Source organism: Canis aureus, chromosome 14 (assembly GCF_053574225.1).
Source record: "Canis aureus isolate CA01 chromosome 14, VMU_Caureus_v.1.0, whole genome shotgun sequence".
NCBI classification, from domain to species: Eukaryota; Metazoa; Chordata; class Mammalia; order Carnivora; family Canidae; genus Canis; species Canis aureus.
In genome coordinates this window covers 47339837-47345855 of record NC_135624.1, presented here as the reverse complement: position 1 = coordinate 47345855, position 6019 = coordinate 47339837, and the positions used below count along the sequence as shown (strand labels likewise).

The window sequence follows — 6019 nt, the reverse complement described above, 5'->3', positions numbered from 1 at the left end:
CTAAGTGCCTTTCTAATCAAAGCCTGTCTTTGGTGTATTGCTCTTCCCGCGCGGGCAGGGCAGCTGGGGGCTCGGGGACATTTCCGCACAGCCCGGGACTGCTCTCCCCTCTGGTTGTACCGGGTAACCTCAGGGAGTTACCCGTTCTTCTTGTGTCCTTCTCCAGAACAATCTACCTTGCACATAATTCTCTACGTCCCCTTCCCCCTCCTTACGTACAGAAAAACACAAAATACATTATGTTAGGGATTGACATCCGATTATTCGAGAAAAAGGACACCTGTGAATAAGTCCACGGAAAAATAGAAACTCATAGAGATAGAGACGTATTTAATAGAGGAAGTCGATTATCCTCATGTCCCTGGCGGCAATGGAAATTTCCCCCCCTCTACTGCCAAATGCAGACAACCTGTAGCTACTTTATTGTGTCTGCAGCTCTCCGGTTTGCCTCAGTTTCCCCCGCGTGCTGGGTTATGCTGGGGAAATTCAATTCAGCTCCATCTCCTAGCTTCAGCCCGGCATGCCAATGGAAATGGTCTCCATAAGTGAATCGGGTAGCGGCTCAGATTTTGCCTTTCCCTCCCTCTGGGTCTGCCCAGGTGGTATCTGGGTGTAGAAGGCAGAGGGGTGGCTTTGTCCAGGGGCGATATGCAAAGTACTCAACGACTGATTTGGCCCAGGCCCAGGCCGGTCAGGGTCCCTGTCCGCCAGTCATCCGTCCGGCCCACTGGGTGCAGACTGGGGCTCTCAGCCCGGGAAGGTGACGTTGTGCTGGTGCTGTGGGTGCGAGGCCTGTTTGGATTGGAGCAGGGCCTCCTGGCCCCTCTGGTCTCCACAATCTTTCTCATCAACCTGCTGGCTGCTCACCCTGCTGGCACTGGCGACCAAGCTGGTGGCCCTGCGGGGTGGTCTCTCCTGAGCGGTCAGGGCCCAGAAGCCCTTCCTGGCTGACTCGACCTCCCCCCGGCCTTGCTGTCCCAGTGGCCCCTCGTGGGCTCCACCGTGGCTTCCACGGTCCCAGGGCCTGGGCTGCTGGGCCCGCAGCAGAGGCTGCAGGTCGTCTCCCTTGTATGGCAGGTGCCACGACAGCATTTCTGGGTCTTAATTCAGGAGCTTTCCAAGTCCCACCTGGAGCACATATGGAAGCTTCTGGGTCCCATCCACATCTCGGGGGGACTGAGAATAGCTCAGAAAACATTCTTCCTCACTTCTGCAGTGTTCTTCTGTCTCTGTTTTTATACTTTATAGACAACCGCCTGGAGACTTTGTTAAAATGCAGGTTTTGATTCAGTGGGACCTCAGATTTAAAAGACATTTATTCACGAGAGACACACAGAGAGAGGCAGAGACACAGGCAGAGGGAGAAGCAGGCTGCCTGCGGTGAGCCCGATGCGGGACTCGATCCCAGGACCCCGGGGTCACGCCCTGAGCAGAAGGCAGACGCTCAACTGCTGAGCCACCCGGGTGTCCTGAATCCTGCATTTTTACAAGCTCCTAGCCAATGTCAAAGGTGCAGCTCCTTGGATCATATTCTTCTGCACCCCCATAGCCTGCAGGCTAACAGGAGTCAGGGAGAGGGACACTGACTTATGGAAAAGTAAAGATGTCTTGACAATATACCCATTACACATGGCAACAGACAACTTCCCAGTAGTGCTGTGGGCTTATCTTCCAAAAGCCAGCCTCAACCCTTTCCTGTGCCCGTTAGGGACATTACGCAGCTTCCGAGGCTCTCCGGCAGCAGGTGTTCCTACACGGGCAAGCTTCACATAATGAAATGCAGCCAGGAGCACGGGGAGACCCTCCCTTCCCAAACAGAAAGCCAAGGCTCATCAGAAAGGAAAGATTTTGTCCCTTCCTGTTGGAGCACGGCTTTGAGACCTGAAGGTACAGTGACTCTGAGGAAACAGGTATGAAGGTGAGGGCCCGTGGATGGGGTTGCCTGATAAAATACAGGATGTCCGGTCCAACTTAAATTTCAGATCAACAACAGATAATTTTGAACCCTGAATGCTGGGATTACCTCTCCTGTCACGGTCAGCCCCAGACATGGGTGGGCCCCTCCCATCCCAAATTCGGTTCAGATGTCGAGGCCGTTGACACCATACCTGTACCCAGAGGGTATGAAAGGTGAATGACTCCCATGATGAAGGTTGCCGGGGACATCTGCTGGGACATCCCCAGGAGCTCCAAGACCAGCTTGGGGGCGCAGGATGGGGCAACTCCTTGGAGTTTCCTGGTGATGGGGGTGCGGCTGAGCTGAAGGGCTTGGAGGTGCTGTGGGTCGAACCTCCGGCTGGTACCAAGCTGGGGAGCAGCCGGCCTGGCCTGTCGGCCTGCTCAGGTGTGTGGGGGGGAAGAGGCCAGGGGAGTAGGGGGGCTCAAGAGCTGTCAGCAGACATCAGAAAGCCATCCCAGCAAGTACTTGCGAATATTTCATGCGAGACATATGCATCTTAAATTTGTTTGTTGTTTGTCTGGAATTCGAATTTAACTGCTTGTCTTTGCATTTTGTTGTTTGTGTTAAATCTGGCAATCCCATCCGGGGCGCAGAAAGAAAAGCCTGGGTCCCTCCTAGGGTTGGAGGAGCCCCTGCTCCAGCTCTGAATTGTCCACCTCCAGACTTCTTAGATGACACGAATGAACCTTTATTTCTTTAAGCCATGACTAGCCTGGTGCTCAGTTACCCGAAGCCAAGCCCATTCCGAAAGGTCAGCTCAGCTGGCTCCGTGGGCAGCTCCTCCTCCGCGCTCCGACTCCGTGCGGATTACGCACCTGCTACAGGTACCGACTCCAAAGACTGTTGAAATCAGCCCAAGACATCGAAAACAACCATAGAATAGGGGTCTATTTCAGCACTTAAAAAAAAACTTTGGGGACACCTGGGGGGCTCAGTGGTTGAGCGTCTGCCTTCTGCTCAGGGCGTGACCCCGGGGTCCTGGGATCGAGTCCTGCATCGGGCTCCTGCGTGGAGCCTGCTTCTCCCTCTGCCTGTGTCTCTGCCTCTCTCTCTTTGTGTGTGTCTCTCATGTATAAATAGATAAAATCTTTGAAGAATAAATAAATAATAAAAAACCCAACAACTTTGAAATCAGGACGTGACTTATAATAATAATAGGTGGGGTCTTAGATTTCAATCTAAGTGGTTCCCCGCCCTGTTTGCTTTTTAAAACAATCTGGGGAGCATTTAACAAACACGGTGGCCTGTGTCCTCCCCCAGAAGTTTTATTTAATTGGTCTGGGGCTGGGCCCAGGTCCCGGGTAATCTTTAAAAGCCTCCTCAGGGTCAGTAATTATGCAGGTCGGGCCCCAAAATCATCGCACCTGGTAAGATGCTTCATGTGTGGGTGCACGCGTTTCCTCGGAGTCAAGCCTTGTTACGAAGGCTTTTGAGGGGTGGAACAATGAACGAGAGGGGTCCCCTTGATGCCTGCTGGCGGACGGCTGTTCCACAGGCTGTCCCCTTGCCGATGTGACATGGGCCTTCGCTCACCTGCGCCCGCGTCCCTTCACTGAGCAGCTGTGCAACTGGGGCTGGGGGTCCAGGAAACCCAGTGCGTTTCTGCAAAGAGCCCGAGACCCAGAGGTGGGGAGCTTGCAGGGTCCCCTCACTGAGCGGCTGTGCAACCAGGGCTGGGGGTCCAGGAAACCCAATGCATTTCTGCAAAGAGCCTGAGACACAGAGGCGGGGAGCTTGCAGGGTCCCCTCACTGGGGACAGGATCCCGTTGCTGTCGGGGCTCTGCAGGAGAACTTAAAGAAGCAGGTTAGGGGTGGGCTCTCCTCTGTCCCATCGGGGGAGCCCGCTGCATGTGAGCTCCGGGGGACCTGAGGACAGCTCTTTTCACAGGAGACCATGCGCTGTGCGGTCCAGCTGGTGCAGGTGCAAGCGAGCTGAGCTCACCTGGGACTCCGAAGGGCGCCTCGCTGTCTTGTGCGCTCGGTGACAAAATCGAACGTGTTTCTGCGTAGCTACAGGTATCAGAGCTCATCCTTGGTGTTTCTCGACGCTTCTAAGTCATGGCCCGTCCGAGATGCGGGCCCCACGGGTGGGCGAGTGGGCTCTCCGCTCCTGGGCTCGCCGGCTGCCCGCAGGCCGGTCACGGGCGGCCCGGCCACTCCTGTGGCGTCTGTGCCACTTGACCTTGTTTGACCAGTTCCTCCACGCTTTTTATTTGTCCTCTGGCCGTGGGCTAATCTTCAATCTGCAGGCACCTGCCCAGCAGGGGACCTGCTCCGTGAGCCTGGAATGGCGCTGGATTCCTTAAGCCGGACCAGTTCTCCCAGTAAGACCAGGTCGTGGAGCTGGAGACGCTGGTTCCCCGTCCTGCCAGTGCACCTCAGCGCTGCTGGAAAGATTGAGCGGCTGCGTTACAAAGCCTGCACCTTGTGATCCTGAACTTAGACTCCAAACTGGTAGAAAGCCTTGTCCTTTTGCCCCTGTGCACGCAAGACTACTCAGAAGGAATTAGGTTCAATCCAGGTAACGGGGTAAATAAAATCTGATTCTACTGATAGGGATTTTTGTGTCTGCTTCCGCCAAGGCTCGCCCATTATAACCCAGCTTTCTGGTTCCGTGAGTTAAGGAGAAGAGAAATCTCCTTTATCCAAGTGTATTTTGTTTAAAACTCTTCTAGTGATATGATGAGATGTGAATGGTGAAAACAAAGACAGAAGCTCATTGAGAGACAGGGAGGGCTTCCTGGGCCAGACAGAGGGCTCTTTTGCCCATTTGTGGTCTATGAAATAATCTGTTTCGTTGAGCTTAGACCATGCATGTCCTTGACTGTACCGTCTGGATGTTTATTAGGTGCAATGAACTCAAGGAGTAGCCTCAAGTCATGAGGAGTAGCCTCAATTCTAGGACTCCCCTAGAATCCATTCTAGGGAAGATCCACAGGTTTTCTCCCTAGAGACTAGGGCCTCAGATATGCTTTCTGTGGTCCCTGAGTCCTTGGAGAAGCCATGCAAAGCAGTGCACGAGTTCCCCAGCCAGGGTGCGTGGGTGCTGTTTACTGGCACTCAGGAGTTCCTGGCTGGATCACAGAAGCAGAAAATGGGAGCGGATTCTAGGGACACGGCAGTCAGAGCGCGGCTCCGTTACCTCTGCTGCCAACCCTGTGCATCGGCTTCTCCCTAGTCAAGTAGTTGCTGGGATCTACTCCTGCCTGGGTGGCAGGGAGGACGGGGTCTTCCGAGTGCCCCAGTACAGACAGCTGGTGTGACACTTGTCTTCAAGGACTGGGAGAGCTTGGCCTGCAGAGGCCCTACTCTCCCCTGGGCCACAGGGGCAGTTCTACAGATGGAAACTAAACTGCCTTCCCACTCAAAGGTTTTCTCCCATACACGTGGCATTTACAGGGATGCACTTTTCCCTCCAGAAGCGAGGTCTTTCATGATTTGTAGCTGAAGGGGTAAAAGGGTGGTTCAGGCCGCCAACTCTCGCAAAAGGCTTTCTGTTGTTTTTTGCAACCAATCAGAGCTTTCAGTTGAGAAAAATACGTTGGCCGGTGGAATACATAACATTTAAGACTCTTTTACCTCTGCTTACCTCTGAGAGGCTTCCTGTACACCGAAGCCAGGTACTGAAATGTTTGATGAACATTTGATGAACCCTTTGCTGAGAGCAGTGTTTCTACACAGCCAACTCCAGCAGGCCCTCCTTAGAGAAGCTTACATTCAGTAGATGGAGTTGGTCGAGGTGTTGGCAAGCCTGCATTTTGGTCCTCATTCTGGCCCTAAGGAACTGTGTGATTTAAGGAATTGCGTGTTACTTCTTTATTTATACCATGGTGGGACAGAGGGAGCATGGGAGACCGTAAGAAAGAGGCCTTTTGTACCCCAGACCATTCATTTCCATAGAAACAACTGAGAGAGTTGTTCTTAAACATGAGCTCAAATCAAAATAGGGAAAATTGATAAAGTCATAGTGATGTGGTCCATACGTGAAGGTGTTTTTTTTTTTTTTTTTTTGAGTAAACTCTACCCCCAACCCAGGGTCCAAACTCACAGCATAGAGA

The 6019-nt window shown here is 53.2% G+C and overlaps 1 long non-coding RNA gene across 1 annotated transcript; it reads right to left on the bottom strand.

Annotated features, from left to right (window-relative positions):
- Positions 1 to 315: 315 nt before the first annotated feature.
- On the bottom strand, positions 316 to 5943 carry LOC144283618 (uncharacterized). Its single transcript, XR_013352175.1, has 2 exons — positions 5551 to 5943; positions 316 to 4348 (listed from the first exon to the last, which is right to left on the bottom strand). It is a non-coding gene; the product is annotated as an uncharacterized LOC144283618 (long non-coding RNA).
- Positions 5944 to 6019: the final 76 nt, after the last annotated feature.